We start from the raw sequence: 21916 nt of genomic DNA on the forward strand, positions 1-21916 counted from the left end.
ACTTTTGATATTACACTGTAAAACAATTTATTTGTGACAGCTCTATATCTATTAGCTTAAAATCATCACAACTGGACACAACTTCAGAATTCAGAGTTTAGTATTAAATTCGTTTTATCTAGGTTAGAACTAAGGGGCGTTTTCACCACTTAATTTACAACAAAGTAATTTACTAACAAAGTAACAAAGTCCCTGATAGCTATCAGAAGCTTATGAGATGACCTACAAGTTTTGCTTCCCAAAAGGAAAATCTAATGAAGCCAACTGGTAGATGAAGCAACCATCCTTTGCTCTAACAAATAAAAAATGCATTCTAAATGTTTTCAGGGACCAAAACTGACTCCAATAGCTACGTATAATGCAAGACTCGCCTTACTTAATCATAAAATTTGATACCACGGTGTAGAATAAAATGAGGATGATGGCCATAAACGCTGATGCAATTTTATCTCTCTAAGACCCTCAGTCCCTCACCCATCGCAATTTGTAATCAACGTCCTAAACAACGGTTTGAATTAACGCAATTTTTCATTTTCATTTTTAATAAACGCGATGTATAATACTGTATTCAATTTTTTACCCAAAAATCCCTCGCTAATAAGATTAATTTTAAGCCGGTCCCCTCTGTATTCAGTGTGTGATTAGATTAAAAGGTTCCTTGTCCGTCCGTGTGTAAACGGGCCCTTAAAATGTTCTTTATACATCAGTGTCGTGTCTAAAAGAAGTTATTTATGTCGTATAATAAGGGACGGTTTAAGGGGGTAGATTAACATCGACATGCTTAGATGTTTTTCGTTATAAACATTGAAGAAAAATATGTTGAAACTAGCGGCCGCCCGCGACTTCGTACGCGTGAATCCCGTTTTACCCCCTTAGGGATGGAGTTTCGTAAAATCTTTTCTTAGCGGATGCCTACTTCATAACATCTACCTGAAAGCCAATTTGTTCATACAAATGTTTTTCCCCGCTAACTTCCGTTCCCGTGGGAATTTCGAGAGTTCCTATCTTACTGCACCTCTACGGTACCTAAGCTACGTTCCTTCCTTTCAAGTGCCTACGTTTAGCCGTTTCGGCTGTGCGTTGATATGTCAGTCAGTCAGTCAGTCAGTTTCTCCTTTTATCCCAACTAATATTATAAATGCGAAAGTAACTCTGTCTGTCTGTCTGTCTGTTACGCTTTCCCGCTTAAACCTCGCAACCGATTTTGATGAAATTTGGCATAGAGATAGTTTGAGTCCCGGGAAAGAACATAGGATAGTTTTTATCCCGGTTTATGAAACAGGGACGCGCGCGATAAAGTTTTTCTGTGACAGACAAAATTCCACGCGGGCGAAGCCGCGGGCGGAAAGCTAGTTATATCTAAATTACTTTTTTAACTGTAGCCTGGCGATGGTTACCAGACTGCAAGACTACGCCCGTATTCACAAACGATGCTTCCTTAAGTGACGCAGTTAATCGAAAGCATAGCGTTGAATAAAACTCTGTGATTGGTTCGTGTGACACCCTGTGCGTCCAATGTCCACGCGCACTGTGAGACCTCATAGTAATGATTGTGAATACGGGTATATACTTGTACTATGGAGTATACAACTTGTGTCGAAGAGGAAATTTTCATAGATGAATTGTCTCCCTTTCAAATTGATATTACTTACGTGACTCAATTGAGTACCTATTTTAGAAAGTATTTTGAAGTTTTACATAGAAATATCTTATGTGTTAAATGTATCTTCTATTTTTGTTATTACAATATTTAGTAGTTTGTCTAATACCATAACATTTTTCTACAGTGAAAAAAATGTTTGGTTATAGCTTACACAAAAAAGTGACTGGCGAACTAAGTGTTAACTATAACCAAACTAAGTCTAGCTCGCTACAGAATTATTTAATTTTGTTTAATTTACACAACATTTTTTTCCTCGTAACCGAAGTGTTCGGTGGTCACTTTTGTTGTGTAAGCAGTAACCAAACATTTTTTTCAGTGTAATAATAAGAACTCTAGCATTATTATAGGCTATTTTTTAATACAACTAAGTTTCTTCTGACACGCCAAAAGTTCATTCAAACTTAAACCTCTGATAAACACCTAATAACACAAAACACTTAGAAAACACTCAAACACCTACACCGCCACAGAAAATTAACATGTGCCTCAAAAAACACACTATCCTCCCAACCCAACCGACCAGTTTCAGGGCCAGTCTGAAAATCAGTGCTGAGCTTGTAGCTCAGCATTATGCTGAGACTGGTACCTTTTGCTTACCTATAAAAGTGTAACATAATAAGATTCGAATTTTTGTTTGTAACTTTTTCTTTTTTTCTTTATTTCTGTGTACCCATTCACTTGTAAGTAATTTATTTTTTAGTGTGTAGCAATAAAAAAAATTCATTTTCATTTTCATCAGTTAAATGTTGATATATCTTGCATCTGTGCTGGACTTGGAATTTCAGCTTGAGAATCGTTTAAGTTACCTACAGGGCCAACGCATAGATTATACACGCACCACCAATTCTACCTCAAACCTACCTTTATCTCGCATCTCGCTTTAGAAGTACAGTTAACAGCTTCACTGTACATTTTTGTTGCGAAATAAGCCCTATTGCAACGGCATAAGGTAGGTACTTTGTTTAGGTTCTATGCTTGGTACCTACGTTGGTACGTTCCCACAGTCAGTCAAGAATTATTCAGTTGGAGGCATCACTCGATTTGTTAGTGACGGGTCAGGGCTACTCCGGATGGAATCTGTAGTCTCACGCCCGTATTCATAAACAGTACTATGAGGTCTCACAGTGCGCGTGGACGCACAGGGTGACACACGAACCAATCACAAAGCTCTATTCAACACTGTGCGTTCGTTGGCTGCTTCACTTAAGCAAGCATTTATGACTACCAGGCGTCAGTTCCGTCTCTTTAAACTAAAACTTAGTAATCATTTTAATTAGTGATGGACCTAATTTACAGAAACTGCCAGGTCAGGCAACTTCTTAAGTTATTGGTACTGTTTTACTGCCTCTCACTCAACTACAAATACAAATAATATTAATTTAACTAAGCTATTTATTTTTGCTATTAAGCTTCGCTATTTCGCTTTCATCCTTGAAAATCAGCTAATAGGTAAATCTAAATTAACGCCCGTATTCACAAACATTACATTATGAGGTCTCACAGAGCGCGTAGACGCACAGGGTGACACATTAACTATTCATAGAGCTCTAATTAACGCTGTGCATTCGATTTGCGGCTTCACTTAATCAAGCATCGTTTGTAAATACGGGCGTAAGTCATCACCATCATCAGCTATCGCCACAGCAAGCAATACTGACCTTCTGGAAACCCTGTTCAGGTCAGGAGGCTACCAATATCTTCTATTCTATGCTCTATTTAACGCGATGGTTGCATCGGAGGTTAAGCAAAACGTTTTCTGGTCGTAACCCACATTCAAATTGTAACCTTAAACATGCTGGATATAGACCTGAAAATCGTGGAAACGTAGAACTGTGTTACAACTGAGAACATTCAAATCCTGTTGTAGAGTAGCCCTACTAACACGCCTGTAAGGTACTCGAGTAACTGAAGCCACGCAAAACGTGTTCGCCGTTCCTCACACTCCAATTACAATCCTAATATGAGCGAGTGAAATGGATAGCGATATCCAGACCGTATCGCAAGAGCCTAAGGTTTGGAATTTCAGATGATGATAGAGTACTATTACATTTGTACGGTTCGTTTGTTAATATTTATTCGAAGTAGTGATGTTTCTGAGAAATACAAATAAAAGAGGTTAATATACAGGTAACCAATACAATTTGCTTAGGCTGAGTTGCACCATCTTAACTAAAATAGTAAGACACGAGTCTTAAACGCGACCTGTTTGCTTGTGACCACGGCACTTTTATCGCGCCATTTTATAGATTTTACGCGATAAGCCCATACATGTATCGTCTGAAATCATGGATACGTCATAACATGAACTTGCATGCCTTTCAGCCCGATCCGTCCAGTGGTTTGGGCTGTGCGTTGATAGATCACTATGTCAGTCACCTTTGAGTTATATATGTCACCGTAAAATTGTGAATTCCGTCAGATTAAAATCTGACGTAGTTAAATTACAATCTAATCTAACCTAACCTAACCCACTGTTAGTTTACAATCTAACGCGTTATATTATAAACTGACAGAGTTCACTTTTTCACGTTGACATATATATTTAGATAACCCTATGATGTCCCCTAATCTATCCAACACTTAACCGAAACAATCTTCACCTCCATCATTTCCCCGAAGTTTAAATTACGTGTAAAATATCAGCAAGATTGTCCCTGCCCTAAAAATAAAATAAAAGGCCTCATTTTGGAGGGCGTTACATATTTATACAAATCGTTTTTTTATACAAAGGCGTCATCTATTTGGGATTCGTCGACGTAATGACATTTTTATGAGATCGTAAAATTCTTAGCCCAAGCTCGCTTTAAGCTCATAGTTATTTATTTTAAGTGCCAAAGTAAGCTTTCTTGCGTGGTGTAACTAACAATTTGAGTAATCGCAAGTTTACCTTGGGCAATTGGACTTTTTCAATATATTTTATAACGCCCGTATTTACAAACGATGCTTGCTTAAGTGAAGCAGCAAATCGAACGCACAGCGTTGAATAGAGAATGTAATTGGTTCGTGTGTCACCCTGTGCGTTCACGCGCACTGTGAGACCTCATAGTAATGTTTGTAAATACATGCGTAAGACATGCAACTGTAGGTTTAAGTATAAATGAAAATTGAATGTCAAGCTTGAAGACTATAGTTACAAAAAAAGATGGAGTTCGATTCCTGGTCGGATCAGTTTACAAAAACGTTTTTCTAATTTTACACTCAGCTATAGGTACACCTCGGTCAAAATTCGTTGCCTCGTACCTACTTGAAATATTGTTAAGTATTTTTCAAGACTACTATGAATGGTATAGATTTGTCTGTCTTGAACTAATGTAAGTATGAGAGAGTCTACAACAACCTTGAAAATTGAATGAAAATGAAATATTTATTTCTTAGAAAGTCAAAAGTCCCTGTGAAAAACTATAATGGTAATTCTTTTTATAGATCTACAGTCTCAAAATAGTTATATTTATCACAAAATAAATCAGCTTTTCCAAGAAATGTATGTCCAAAAATATACACGACCGTTATTATCACAGTTTTTCCCATTACCGAGGTAAAACGAATTTAACCTATTGTCAAGTAAAAAGCGTTCTTTGTACGATCATAACATAACCTATGCTTATGTCAGTTACGAGTTGGTAGAAAAATTGTGGTTCCCTTTTGGACCTTGAGAGATAATAATAGAGAAGAAAATTTATTCTCTATTATGATTTCTTTTATTCAGAATAATAGACGCAAATAACACCGATAATGCTATAACCACAGAATATTAATAAGTACTACGTACGGAAGGTTTTCTTCGCGAAGGTATTTAAAAAAAACGTATGCTAATTTCGTCAACAATATGGTGTAATTTAGTTTGTCTCAAGAGTCAAGCACCATTTTGTTGAAAAACAACAATTAACATATCCTGCCAGAGTTGCAATTGTGTTAATCAATTTGATATTCATTTGACAGTTCAAAACGTTCGATAAAATCTGTTTAACAAGGCGTTTGATATAATGTAGCGTACGTATTTAACTGTCAAATGAATACGATTGCTTTACACAAGATCTATAATAATGAAACGTAACAAAACGTAGACAAACGCAATAAAGAAAAGTGTAAAGAAATAACCTAATAGTACAGCTCATTATTTCTGGTTCCTTACACAGAAGTGGTTATATTGAGTCGAAAATGCTCGAGGAAAACACGGTACATTATACGGCGTAGGATAAACATAAGCGTTATTATAAAGAGGCAAGTCCGGCGTCCCAGGTGTGTCTGTCCGCTTGATTTATAATTTAAGCCTACCCTTTGTTTTGGTTTAAGTTGCCAGAGGAAGCGGCTTGGCAATCAGGAGATATTTAGTCACGCTAGTCTATGATTCTCTCAAACTATAGATGGATAGAATAAAACACTGCGGACCTCTGGTTCCTGGGTTTTACTCTCACTCAATTTGTTTGATTAGAACATAGCAGACTTGAATCCATTGAATGAAAACTAAATTAGCAGTTACACTTTGCTTTGAAGGACATGATAGGCGGTCGCGTTGGCAATGCAATATTGTGTTGTGGTTGAGACACACAATAGAAGAAAAAGTGGTTTTAAAAACTGTCCAAAAGCATTATTTTGGCTGTGTTAGGTGCAAAGAGGGTTACCTACTCAAAAACAGATTTAAATATGATTTTTTATTTGGAAGCTTCTACCGATTTGACTGGTTCATGGTGTCCATTAAAATATACTGCTTTTTCAATTCAAATATTGGCGATCGAATTAATGCCAATAGCACATCCTCAACTCTACCTTTTGGACCGCGTCCCCGAAAGAGGTCTTCCCCTGGGTACTTTTGAAATAATCGTAAAAATGAGGAGTCGTGAGGAGGGCCGGCTAACGGGCCGTATTTACCGGGCTTGTTTCTTGTTCGCTCCTTTGGGTGGCTGAAGACAGAGGATACGCCTTATGGTGGTCGTATTTCTCAAAGAATTACCCCAACCCTATTCTTAGAATGTCCGCGTTAGAACTTACTTAATTTGCAATCTCCCAAAAGGACCTACGCACTGAGTAGGTACTGTAGAAATTATTATATCCAGCTATTCTAAAATAATTTCAGAAGAAAATCAATATACAATATTGATATTTCATAGTTTAATTAATTGAACAGTGCATTTTTGATTTTTCATAAATCAATAAAGTCGCGTGTTTGGTGACCGCCTCTGTGGTTTAGTAGTAAGATCACCTGCTTCTGACTCAGAGGTTCCGGATTCGAATCCCAGTGGGGTCAGATTTTTCTGTTCGGTTTGGTTGGTGGCCTACTACAAACAAGCCCTAGCTTGTTCTAAGTCTACCACCATTTTACCTAAATCTGTAGACAAAACAATAATGTTAATAGCATTGTTATTGTGTTCCGACAGTAAGAGGTTAAGATAGCCACATCCTCTGTGGTTGAGGATTCTGGGCGAAGTTCATTTCTTCCACCCCCGGCTTGATCATCATTTTCCATCATGTGGAATGCAGGCCAAGAGTTTTCTCGTTGATGTTAAGAAAAAAATATGTCCTATGTAATTATAAATAAACAACTTGAAAACATCGAACTGCCTAAGGCGGGAATCGAATCGCTTGCCGGGCGACTGGTCTTCCATCTGAATTACTTAGACACTGAATGAATCCGTCGAAATTTTCAAGTTTAATACGCTATTACGGCCGCGTTTATGTAGAAGCGACTCTAATCGCTAAGAAATTTTAATAACTAAAAAATAAGTAGGTAATTGCAATTATTAGGAAAAATATGATTTGTAATTTAATCATCATTATCGCGTTAAATTTCACTTCCATTGCTCTCATTTTGATCTTTTTATGTGCCTGAGAAGATTATTGTGTCCGTTTGAACACGTCCTTTTATTTATTTCCACATTTTCCTCGAATATTGTAATATGAGGCAAAAACATTTTAATAACAATTTTATTTTCCTTATTTCTGCAAGATATACAATTTTAATATCGCAAAATTGGCTTCTCCATTCCTTTGTGTTCCTGGAAGTTGTCCCTTTCGATAGAGGGAACAAAATTATTACGTCCCAAAGATCAATTGAGTAGCTTGGTTTTGCTACCTAATTGGAGTCAATTTGCCAAAGTGTCAGGCAGAATAGTGACGATGTGACGAATCAATTTTATCGATAGTTTCTCGTGGCGATACCTGAATGAAGCAATTACTATAAGAATGCGAATAAATATTTTGTAGGTACAAAGACTCGCCTTGGCGTAATAAAAATATTTTACGGAGTGATTACGTTTTCAATTAATAGGTAGAAACAATATACAAACACATTATAAAATAGCTATAATAAGATAAAGCAGCTTCATTAATTAATCACCGCTGTATAGAATTACTAAAATGTTCAACTGTCATTTCACCGAACGTGAACTCTTCGCAAGCTCACCTGCCTCGTTCAGAAAAGCATTGCACCAATCTATCAAGGATGTGAGTTTGTGATGGTCGATGTTTGTTTTTCTAGATCTAGACTTAATTTTAAAAAAATCTAATGTTTTGTTAAATGGTAAGCACCAAACGGAATGGAAAGCTGCCGAACGGATTTTGATGAAACTATTTATATTACACCAGAGTGCCATTTAGACTATTATAATTTGTGCACTAAGTACACAAATTTTAGTTTATACCGATATCTTTTCCACATATTTTGTTACTCTATCTGTGGACAACGGGGCTGATTATGCTTTTACCTTAATATGTGTTCTAAGTCTATGTTTTATACTTAACAAATAAGTGTAATTGTTTGTTGTTCCAAAATAAACTAAAAAATCACTTCCGAATATTAAAATATTTATTATTTTAAGATTTTGGGAATAAAAGCTTTAAAGTAGAATTACAAGACTTACTTTGATAAGTAAATGTTTACTTTGTTTACTTATACTCATTAAGATAAAGTATAGAGGAAAGCTTAGATGGAGATTCGAAAATCCTTGAATTAGTGTAAATGAGCTTTTTTTCTAATGTCAATAACACTTAAGGCCATATAATAAAAATATGAGATGTACAAAAGTGGTACGAAAGACGCACATCGATGCTTTGGAGACTCTATTCCAGGATATTTGCAAGTGTCACACGATATCGGGTTGTCTCTTCGGATTTGAGTCATGAATTCCTTTTGTCACTTTCAGGAGTTCCTTTATGTTAGAGCTCTCAAACAAGCTGATAAAACGTCTCAGATTAATCGATAAGATAAATAAATAATATGGATTTGGGAAGAAGGGAGTTTTTGTCTATTTGCTACAGACAATAAGGTCGGATTTCACCAATCAACGAGTTTATGTGACATTGCTAAAGAGTTTTATTTATCATGATAACGGTTTGGTTTTGCTGACATAACAGAATACCTATAATTTTGTAGTTAATTTGCGTAAATAATGAAAACTACCTTATAGAGCTACCTGCATAGAGCCACTAGTTGTTCTAAGTATAACTGTTATCAGTTAACACACAGTCACATCAGCATTTGTGTTGTAAAGTCAATAATCGGGGACTTATTATAAATGTATTTTAAATGAGCTTTCAAAAGTTGATTCTTACATAATATAATATCTTATTACAAAGGGAATTTGTTAAATCAAATATTCAATTGACATTTTGATTTCTAAGCTAGTAATAATCAAGTTTCACAGTAGCATTACTCTGTTCTTATGAATAAAATGAATGATTTTATCGGATTTCACTTGCAGCAACTGTTTTCAGATTAATCACGATTTTATGCAAATGTATTTTGTCATCCGCCATATTTTTCAAGACCACTCATATTATGATTGCATTACACGGATTAAATAAATAAATTGGATTCAGTTTTCATGTTATTTAAATCTGCGCGGTTTGCGGTCTGTATGAAGTGAATCAAACAATTTGCCCGATCCGTCTGTTAAATCATGCATTTAACCCTTTACTTGGTGTAGGATGAACGATTGCCACTACAATTTGAACTTTATTGCAATGACATAAGGTACAAAATCAAATAAGAACATTTTTCTCTATTATACAGATGTTTCAGCGCGGAATTGATTAATATTTATGAACACATATATTTTAATTATTGAGCTTCATAATTCCATGTTCAAAATACGGTTGAGCTGGATACATTATTAATATTGTTATTCGTTTCAATAAACACAAAAAGCAGAATTTGTAAAGTCGGTTTACATTTGTAAGTCCAAGCTCAGCTACTAAAGCTTATCAAGAACTTTTTGTATTCAAAGTCATTAGGCGTTATGGTCATTTCTTTTCTCCAAAAGCTATGTGATTTGTCCCCACAATTCATAAAGATCTTGTCATTATTATTATTTCAATCGTGATCAAGTTATTTTATGGAGTTAAAATAGGAGAGAGTTTTAAACAAAGATGAAGAATCTGATGTTCTGTTGATGGTACACTGTGTTGTTCTTCTCTAAGGCTGGGTTGCATCATCTTACTTTAACTTTGACAAACGTTAAAAATCTGTCAAACCCCATACAAATAACCTCCTCCTTTTTTGAAGTCGGTTAAAATACTGGTTATCATTATAGTTACAGTCAAAGTTAAAGTCAAAGTCAAAGTCAAAGTCAAAATTTCTTTATTTGTTTAGATTAATAAATAGTTCTTACAAATCGTCATTTTGCTCTTAAGTGGTGCAACTCACCTAAGTAAATAAAAAATGCACTTCGCTCGCTTCGTTCGCTCCGTGCTTCAAGAGTCGTTTCAGGCACTGCTTTGTAATTGAACAGGCAAAGGATGGCATGTCAAGTTAGCCTGAACACAGCTGTCAAGGTCCAGGTGACAGAAAATGTCTGTCCTGCCAATCCAAATTAGACTCCACGCAGAGAAAACTTTTGGTCGGCCGATAGTTTAGTCGGGCCATTGATTAGTGTGCTTACCATGAGTTTACGTTAGGTGTGCTCGCTAGCGAGTACGTCAAAAAATCTATGAAGATTTTAGTTCTTGAAAGTAGCCGCTAGGGGCGCTGTACAATCTGTCATTTTAATGTCATTTTTTACGCAGTCGCTAGCGAGTAATTAGCGCTAATAACGTAAACTCATGGTAAGCACACAGTATGAACTTGAATATGTATGAAAGTGCGCACATTACACCGATTTAGCATCGGCCAATTTCTCATACTTTGAAGACAACCGAATTGTCAGCAGAAAAATAGTCTGTAGTCTGTGGAGACTTTTATTGTAGGTACCTAAGAATAGAAACTGACAGTCGCATTACAATGAAACCGGAATTTCAACGTTTCTATAATTTGATAAAAATTTTTGATTGCAGAGGAAAAAAAGAACAAAATGCTATCGCGGAAACTTTCTTAGCATCTATCTGTGTTTAAATAAATTGTTGCCATAATATATTTTTTTAGAATGTTTCAAATTCTTTTGGCAAAGATTGCAAATAGTGTAGAGTCACAATGACTTTGGTTCGATCATGTAGGTAGATATACGAGAAGTTCTTAAATTATGACAATGGCTAATTTATTTTAACGTGTTTAAAAAAATAGTTTATTCAGTACATAGGCCTCAGTTTCCACAAATCAAACTAAGTACAGCCTTCTAGCTAGAGCGTTCGTAGTTTGCGAAGAGATGTGACCAATCGTGTAACATTTAGCGTCGTTTCACGTCACGTCACGTCACGTCGTGTTACGTCACGTCACGTTACGTCACGTTTGTAGCTGACATAGACCGCATTAGTCAAAGGCTTTTCGCTGAACGCTGGTCACAGGAAGCGGCTATGTTAAACCCACTTGTGGAAATATTCCTTTAGTTACCAAATAAAAGAAAGATTGAACATGGAGTACAAGGGTGCGTCCAAATTTAATAACATGTTAAATAACTTTGCAATTTATAAATAACATGTCACATTAATAAGGCAGATTGTAAGGTTGAGATGCACCATCTTACTTTAACTAACATACGTCGGAAATCTGTCAAAATCCATACAAAAAACACCGGTTATTGTCACGATTAAATTAAGATCTCAACTTTAGTCATCTGTCTAATTATTAGCACACGTCGTCAATACTTACACAACTTGCTATGAATATACATAACTATGTATTATGTATATTCTATTACGTGATGTATATTACAAGTAATGTATAGTCTAGACTCACCATTACAGCATATAAATTAAACTCCCGGCCAATAAATCAAATGAAACTATCCCAGTTTTAAGCTCCACGTCTCGGGATAAGCTGAAACAAAAAACAAAAATCCCTATGAATTAAGAACTTAACTTCGGACTGTGGGTCAGGAAGTTTTAATTGGAATGGTGGAACTTCAAAAGTGTATTTCTAGACGGATATTACGAGTGCCTAGTTACAAAGCCAAATGGAAACGGTTAAACCGCTCCAACTCTTAAAATTATTACGGAGTTTAGAATAAACGTTTTGGAATTGGTCCCAATACCAGGAATTTCGTAAAAAAAGATCTGGGAATACACAATACACAGAAATAAAGAGTAAAATGCATTGTTTTTGCATTCGTGGTATGCAAGTACAAGCTACCATAATCATGCAAGCAACAATTAAAAAGTAATTAAAATAAATATTAAAATTTTTCTTTGTTTGTATTTGATTTCATTGTGTTAATGAGATATTATATTCTTACAAGTAATATTTTTTCTTTAAAGCACCACTAGCCTTATTTTCACTAATTGCTGTCCATGGTTTATCTTAGCCTAGGCGCAGACCATCGATTTTTGGTCGGCCGATAGTTTAGTCGGGCAGTTGATCAGTATGGGCATGTAAATGGCATGTATGGAAGTGCGCACATTACACCGATTTGATTTGGCCGATTCTTCATACAATTTAAAATCGGGCACAACACTATCGGCAAACTAAAAATTGGTGGTCTGCACCTAGTCTTAATCTATCTTAATCTATATTGATAATATTGTGTTATTGTTAAATTGATCGAGTTATTTATAAACGTTGTGGCTGCTTTCTTTTAGCACCGCTAGTTCAAGAGTGAACCTAAAGCGCGCAAATTTTCTTATAATCTCAGTGTAACTTGGAATAATTTAGTGGAATAACTTTCGGTTTAAATTGGTTTGTATTTTAACAGCCCAGTTGTATCAAAGGAACAAGGAATGTTGACTTTTATGCTTATACTGCGTAGGCTGTCACAACTTGTCGAAATTCAGTTAAATGAGATTTAATTTAGATTGTATTGGGGATATTTTTAGATAGATAAGTTCTTCATTTCAGTTACCGAATCCAACAGGTATTTTCATTCAGTAGCTAATTAATTATATTATTATGTAGGATAAGTCTAGATCTTCTTAAATGCCTACTTAGTAGACTCTTATAATGAAAGCTAATGTTATCATCATCACAAACGATGCTTGCTTAAGTGAAGCACCAGTACGAACGCACAGCGTTGAATAGAGCTCTGTTATTGGTTCATGTATCACCCTGTGCGTCCACGCGAACTGTGAGACCTCATAGTAACGTTTGTGAATACGGGCCTCAGTCTCTACTCCAGGAGCTTGACCATCTGTAATTTGAACTCTCTTCTCTACAAAAAAATGAGGATTCAGCCTGCTTACAAGTTGGAGAGGCTATATTTAAGTTTTTCATAGAATTGTTATTGTGTACCTCATAATAATAAATAGCTTTAATTCTTCGTACTTAAAAATACTCATGTTTTATACAATACTAGCGGCCGCCCGCGACTTCGAACGCGTGGATCCCGTTTTACCCCCTTAGGGGTAGAGTTTCGTAAAATCCTTTCTTAGCGGATGCCTACGTCATAATATCTACCTGCATGCCAAATTTCAGCCCGATCCGTCCAGTGGTTTGGGTTGTGCGTTGATAGATCAGTATGTCAGCCAGTCAATCAGTAACCTTTGAGTTACATATATTTAGCTAGATACATTAATATACGAGCTATATTAAATTTATGAGCAAACTAGACATAGTGGAGACATTTTTGTACCAAAATTAAGAAGCCAACCTTATAAAATCTCGAATAATACGAAGAGTCAACGTCTTCAAACAGTCAGTATTTTATCTGGGACGTAAATTTAATCAGCCAGAATTTGAGTGTTCGACATTCGGCTTAAATTAATAATATCATCAAAGGTACCGAATAATTTGCCTTTTCAGTAATTCCGCAGGTCAGTTAAGGTGTATTCAGACTGTCAGATAACGTAATACGATTTAAGGACGTTTGCACAATTGAATTGAAATTCACAAATGAAGATCAAATCTGGGTGGGAACTATTGTAAGAAATGTTGAATGTGAAATGAAAAAGCATTTGTATAAAGAATTTAACATTAATTTGAACCTTTTTCGTTTTAGATTCGCTCATATATCGAACTTCAAAGGCCGTAAATTTTACCACAAATACACGCATAAGATTATATTTTATGTACATTCCTTAGCAAATAATTTTCTAGATTCGCGACTGAAAAAGGTATAATCTTCTATATTTTTAAAAGTGTGTTAGTAGTACTTATACACTTACCTACTCGTTGATAATACATACATAATGAAACAAAAGTATTATGCTTTGGTATTGCTTTTTTTTGCATTAAAATCGTTAAAACTTCTTATTGATACTTCATCATCATTGTGCTTTGTTTTCAGGACCTTTTTTAATATTATATATTTAAATTATTGACAGACATCTAATTTCAATACGAGGGATGCATAAATGTCTCTCATCTGTCCTGACTCCGGAAAGTAAGCGAACACAGCATTTAATTCCCGAAAATGACGACTCCAATTAATTTAAGTATCAATTAATTAGCTCAAAATCACCAACAGCCGCACTCGACGTCACCACCACGCGGCGGGATTAGCAAAAATGGCGACCGCTAGATGGCGCTGTCCCATCCCCAGTTTTTCCCCACCCCCACTTTTTGCAAACTAAGCACAACACATAAACATGACTCCACACTTGACCGCCACTTGGAACGGTCAGTGTGACGGACAAATGGGCACTCGACAGAAGTTGCTCGGAGATGTGGTGCGAATCACCAGTTTTGAGCGATTTATACATTATCAGCGGGTTAATAAGGCAGAATGACTTTACATCTGTACATCAGGATATTATGTACCTATAAATAAAAAAAACATTCCTTTAAGTTTTTGTTACCCAAGAATTAAGTAAGTAAAAACACAATATTAAGTTGTGAGCGTAAGCGCAATGGACACTAGACAGGCGTAGCGTAAAAACGATGCTTACGCATTTGGTACGCTTGGCGTACGCCTTCTTGCAGCTTACCTAAAAATCAATGTAACTCTGTCAACAGAGCGGCAGTGCTATTCCTTCCAAGCGTAAAAAGACACATACCTACGCGACTAGACACTATCTATGCCGCCGTGACGCTAAATGAAATGAATTTAATCAAAACCAAATACCGCCTAGTATAGTATTTATTATCCTAATATTTCTTATCGTTTGGACCACGCCAAAACGGCGGAGCTCAACAACGATCGTTGTTCTGAGTGATTGACGGTACAACTGTTGTCGGGTATGTGAGTGCAAATGAGCTTTTTTGTGGACCGTACCTTGTTAGTGTGTTTTACGCCGGGAAGATCGCCACTCAGTAGTAACCCAATATTGGGATAAACCCTTTTGGCTGGATGTATTCTACCACAACTTACGTGATAGTTCTTGCGAACGTGTTTCTGTAGATTGAGAACATCGAAATCTAAATATACAGGGTGTTTCTTGTAAGGTGTCAAGCCGAAGGCAGGTGACAGGTGAGGGCTAGACCTATCGATTTCACCCCCATGTATGTTCTACGATTTTTCGTAGTTTAGAAGTTATCGTTAATTTTGTGATTTTTTCAAATTTTATGACCAAGTAGGCTTTAAATTTTTTTATCTTTTTTTTGGGTTGACTTTTCTCAGATTTCTTTTTTTTGACAGATTTCCTATTAATTGCAGATGTTTGAAAAAAATAATCACCTTCCTATCCTTGATGCAAGATATAAAATTTTTGCTAGAAACATAAAAAATATGCTTTTAGCAGAACATTCTAAAATTTTCAACTTAAAAGTTTGAAAAAAAAAAGAACTTCCGTAGGTCCAAAATAATTTTAAAAACTGCGCAGTTTTCTGAACTTTCATAATAACACAAAAAAACATGTACTTGATAGGCCATTTTTATCTGTAATCGCTCCACTAAAGTGGTAAGTCGGAAATTCCGTTACATGTTTTTGACTTTCTTAGGACTAACTAATGTTTGGAATCCCCTAAGTTTACGTTACGTAGAACACATTTAGAGACAATAACTGAACAGAACATTTTTTTATCTTCTTTATTATTATTACGTAAAATCAGGTTAAGCTTAAAAATATTACAAGTAGATATTACAAGAAAATATTAGAAAGAAAGAAAGAAAGAAAATAACTTTATTTTGGCAACAACAGATTCAGGCAACAAAGACATACACAAAAAAAAAACTAAGTTGCCAAAAAAGGTCACCCACTCAGTAATATCTTGACAGTCTGACCGCCAAGACGCTGATTTTCAGTGGGTATTAGTACCTAGTTAATTTTATCTCAGCAGTCTTGTTTTTGTAATGATTCCCAGATTGGTTTCGGTTTAGTTTAGAAATTAAACCCATCTTTCTGATTGAGTAACAGATAAAGTAATACAGACGACAGCTTTTCAGAGTCTATACCTAAACTGCTCCTGAAAATCGCAGCAATATACTGAACATAAGAGCCAGAGTTGACCTAGATGTGCCTTCGCCTGCACAGTAAAGATGTCAGTTAACCGCTATGCGATATTATACCTAAAATTAACCCCGCTAATGATTCTGCCGATAATTGACTGCCTCATGCGCAGTGTTCAGTCATTTGTCATAGTCGCGAGCATTGATTTGTTCGTGTAGACCGATTAATCTAAGCCTTCGGAAAAGTAGTTAGTAATCTGCCCTCGTACAACACCGAACAGCGGCAAATCATAGTTTTTGCGAAACTTTATAAGGAAACTTTGAGATTATAATAACATTGCTTAGGGACTGTAACATAAATAGCAAAATGTGGTCACATATTATAGCGTAGAATAGTATAAAAAGTGACTATGTAACGAGTGTACGTCCTTGTAAGGGATTATAGTACAGGCCATTTGCAACAAATTGTTATATAACAACTTTCCCAAAAAGTCAACCATTTATGAGATACTAGCTTTCCGGCCGCGGCTTCGCCCGCGTGGCATTTTGTCTGTCACAGAAAAACTTTATCGCGCGCGTCCCTGTTTAAAAAAACGGGATAAAAACTATCCTATGTCCTTTCCTGGGTCTCAAACTATCTCTATGCCAAATTTCATCAAAATCGGTTCAGTGGTTTAGGCGTGAAAGCAAGACAGACAGAGCTACTTTCGCATTTATAATATTAGTATACAGGGTGGAAACGTTAAGTGATCTCACTCGATTATTTCTAAACTATACAAGATATTGAAAAACTGGTTGCTGATCCTGAAAGTGCTTCACGAGCCCTTTTAAACGTTACCCATAATAGGTTACAGAATAAACGGGATCTATCTGAAAATTCAATGTTTCCAGCTTCCATACTAAATGTATGCCAGACACAATATTAGAAGTGTAATTTTTTTTATTTAATAATAAACTCTTTAAATAAACTCGTAAATAATTGTATTCTTATTTAAAATTATTCATGGAAAACATTGGTTTTAGGCTTTACTTGCTATAATATTGTCAAGAGATGAATGTCATGACTGTGATAGTACTAAATGTATGGAAGAAGGAAACATTGAATTTTTGGATAGAGCTTGTGAAGCACTTTTAGAATAAAAAATCAGTTTTACGATATCATTTGTGTAGTTTTTAAAATAATGTAACTTTACCAAATGTATGGATGCTGGAAACATTGAATTTTCGGATAGATCCAGTTTATTCTGTAACCTATTATAAGCTCATGAAGCACTTTCAGGATCAGTAACTAGTTTATTGATATCTTGTATAGTTTAGAAATAAACGAGTGAGATCACTTATCGTTTCCACACTGTAGTATATATTTTGATTTTAACATCTTTTGCTTTATCTACTTAGAAGCCATGTGCAAGTGCTGCCTTTTGGACAGTGCTTGGTGGTTTTGCTTCGTCTCTCTAATAAAATAAAAATGCTTCCTTATAATGCGACAATTCGATGTAAAAAAATAAGCGTCAAAAAACTATTTCACTGTTTTATTTAAATTCAGGGTAATTAGGCAAATTGGGGGACGGAGTTATTGGGTCGTCGTGACAGTTAGTTCGAGTGAGTCTACGCTATAATTAGAGGTACAAATTACAGGCTTCTATTTCTGCTAAAATGTGATATGTAATTAACGTTTTCGATATTATTAGTTTGCTGTGTGAACCGAATTACACCTTTCGAGGTGTCTCTTTGACGTGGGTTTGAGATAAGTATTATTATTCAAAATGTAGTAATTAATGGTACTTTAAATTTGATACCTGCTCATTACTTGAGAAATGTTATTTATATTTGATAAAGAATATGTGATAGCTGCAACTTTAGAATAATTTGGGTATCTTATTCTTGCATTTAAAATAGTTACTCTAGAGTCTAGTAGTAGTAAACTAGTGCCACTTTAACATTATTTTCGAAACAAAGTATATATTTTCAAGTAAAGTTTTTGGGTCAAGGTAGTCATCTATGGCATTATCATAATAATTGCGTAATAATATGATTAGCATAATTATCTAATTGTACCTACATAATTCTACAGTTTAATCAGTCCCAAGTGAGTCAAATTTAATTACCCTCATACATTAGATGGGTAAGCTAAGTTATGCTTGTATGATGAAAAAAGCGCTGCTAAGCTACACAACGGTACGCAACGTAGCGCTACGCGACACAACGCTACGGGACTCGTAGTAGGTCGTGTCGCCGTAGCGTAACCGCAAGTAGAGTATGTCGTTAATTTATGCTTCATCAACCATACCAACGCGTTACAACGCGTGCAGATTACCATCACGGCGCGATCATAGTCCAATGACAGGTCGCGCGGACTGTTATGGGTCGCGCGACCTGTCATTGGCCTATGATCTGCACGCGTTGGTGTGGTTGAAGCTTTAAGCGAGCTAGTCATAATAAGCTAGCCGAGTCGCGATTTATTCATTTTTCATATACATGACATTCGTGTTTTATATTATCAGTGCGGAGTTAGAAAAGATACAAGATACAGGATGTCAATTACAGTTGACAGTACATCAGACTAAAATATTTTTATTGGAAAACAGCACTTCATTACAAATACTTAAGATGTCACAGAGTATATTATAGAGCCGTTATCTGCACAAGAGAGCTCTGTCACAAGTCTTCGTCCCAGACAGCATTCAGAACCGAGAGAGAACCGCAAAAGGGTGGCTATTTACGTTTAAGTCAGCAAATTACTTTGTATTTGTATAGAGCTAAGGCCCTCAGGGTCCGTCGTACTCGAGTTGAATCGCTGGTTTTAAAAAAATCTGAATGAAAACGAATTAAGAAATGCCTGTCGGCGGCTTGGATCTGTGGATCTTATCTAGTTAAATAAGGATAAAAGTTACCTGAAATTGCTGGTTTTCTTTATTTTTAAAATAATATTTTCCACGTGTTCGTAAGTCCGTTTGAATAAATCTCACTGAGTTATTTACTTTAGAATTGTAGAAGAAATAATTTGTTAGTTCAAAACTTGATTACATTAAGGACGGTTAGAGATCTTTAATTCGTTGAATTTCTATTCTATTTTAAGTCATCATAGTTTTTTTAGTGTAATAAATATTATAGCCAGTCGACATATTCAAAGAAGTATCTAAAGGTTGTAGTGTTAAAGTTAGCTGGCTTTGTTGGTTTCAACGTTGTTCCATTGAAAAGTTTGCAGTGTTTCATTCTCCAGGCCTTAGTTTCTGAACTCATTTCTACAGCATATTTGCTGTTACATACTTGTTCTTGAAATAGTGATTCCAATAGTTTCAATAGGTATACTTTTAAGTGCACACGACTCTATTTTTTTTCATAACTGCCAAGGATAAAACTTATTGATAAGTAAGTAGGTACTACCTACTTACATATCTTACGTATCTCAATATACACAAAGGTGACTGACTGACTGACTGATTGACTGACATAGTGATCTATCAACGCACAGCCCAAACCACTGGACGGATCGGGCAAAAATTTGGCATGCAGGTAGAATTGTTATGACGTAGGCTTCCGCTAAGAAAGGTTTTTACGAAACTCCACCCCTAAGAGGGTAAAACGGGTTCCACGTGTACGAAGTCGCGGGCCGTCGCTAGTGACAACTAAATATAATAAGTATGTTGTATGATTTCGCCTACAACCTTTGTTCTCGTTAAATGTGTTCGCCTTTCTGATGTCGGAATTTATAAATTTTCGCTAATTTCTTAGAAGACTATGCCCAAAGCTACGTAAACATAGAACCTAGGTATTATTAGAGGCCGGTAGATCATTTCTCATAAATAAAACACTGAATACTCAACTTTCACATTATATTGCCTTAATTTAAATACAATTATTCATCACTTACTTAGTACACAGTCGTCTCCTCGCGTCCCCCTATTCTGACGTTTGATTCTCGTGTGTCATTGACATTACGTCAATGTCACTATGACAGCAGCTCATTGGCTACATAACGATACCGTTATTTAAACGTTTTATATTTTTCACAATTAACAGTATTTAATTAATGTGTTATGTAACTGGGCTTGCTTATATCTCGGATTAATAGAGACATAATATTAGTAATAAATGTTTTTCTTTCTTTCTTTCAAATAAATGCCTTAGCAAGGTCCGTACCATTCATTATACGGAACCCTCCTCGTATTTCCTTGAATTTTTCCAGATGTTTTGAGACTAAACAGAAGGTCCGGGCTTTGAAACTTGACTGTACACGACAGTAAATATCGCCCAGTTCCTATTAAACTTTGAAATGTACATAAAATAGGCGTGCACTTCTTTTTTGTTTGGCCGAGATATTCCTTGGTATTCCAGCGTGTTTTTCTTACGGTTGATCTTTGTTTGGTCTTATTTCGCTTGGGAAGACTTTGTAACTTGGTTAACCGTGTGTTTAGGGAAACGTTGTGTTGTGGCTTGAAAATAACGTATACGTACTTGAAGTGAGAGAATACAGTAAGTTTAAAATAACTTTGTAAGTTTAACTACGTTAATGATGTTCAAGGTAGTTACTGTAGATAGTTTTATGTTATTTGTTTCAAGGCAAGCTTCAATTTCCATAAAATCAAAGCTCTTCTGGGTCAATAAAATTATAATTTGTGTCAAGATTTTTTAAAGTTTCAAGATCACCACATAGTATAAAACAAAGTCGCAATCTTTAAAACTACGCAACAGATTTCGATGCGGTTAGAGTGATTCAAGAGAAAGGTTTATATCTATACATATAACATGCATATTATTGAAGATAAAAGCCGGGAAATCACATTGCAACCGTGCGCAGCCACTTTTCTGTAACGTAATTATTTAATTTTACTTAAGATTATTGTTTTAATCACTTCAGTCTTGCTTTTGAAACAAAATAGTGTTTCTTTTGTCAGTAACTACATTTACAAAAGTATTTTGTTCTTATTAACTCGACTTTAGTTACTGCTTACACAAGAAAACAAGTTGCAAACTGGGTTGTACCTACTTATAACGAAACCGGAAACTAAAAGCTTTTATAACAAGTATTAAGCTCACTACTAACTGTTTTGCTATTTACCTGCTAAATACGCTATTGTTTGCATTTTCTCAATGTTTAAGTGACTAATGAATTAACCAAGCTATCCATATTTTGTGTATTTTACTTATCCCTAATTATAATTAAAAACAGATTCACTAACTAGGTGTAACTGAATAATTTTCAGACGACAGCACAGACTACATATTTTAACCGTAGGCGCCATACATGACATGATATAGTCATAGTCATAGCACAGGTCATAGTCATTAATGTTTATTGCATCATGTTGGTACCATGCCTATAAGGCACCATGCCTATAAGGCCACTGGCTAGTCCAGGTACCTAGCTACCATTATTATACCCATGAATTGATATAATCAACCCCATCGGTGTACTCGCACGAACAACTTGTTTGTTTAAAATTTTGCATGTTCCATTCATTAATTTTATTTATTTATTTATTTAATTAACACTAGAGTACACGCGCGGACTACTATAGTAGACCAGGGTAACATTTTACGCTATAACTTTTTGAAAACTTGCGCCAGAGAGCTGGCATTCCAGGAAAGCCTCGTTTACTAAATTTGTCAGTAAGCCAGTAAATCT

General features: G+C 35.6%; 1 protein-coding gene across 1 annotated transcript in view; it reads left to right on the forward strand.

The window, feature by feature from the left end:
- LOC135074125 (acid sphingomyelinase-like phosphodiesterase 3a) overlaps window positions 1-21916 on the forward strand; it is a 65279-nt gene that overhangs the window by 28409 nt on the left and 14954 nt on the right. The window lies entirely within an intron of this gene.

Source organism: Ostrinia nubilalis, chromosome 8, assembly GCF_963855985.1.
Source record: "Ostrinia nubilalis chromosome 8, ilOstNubi1.1, whole genome shotgun sequence".
NCBI lineage: Eukaryota > Metazoa > Arthropoda > Insecta > Lepidoptera > Crambidae > Ostrinia > Ostrinia nubilalis.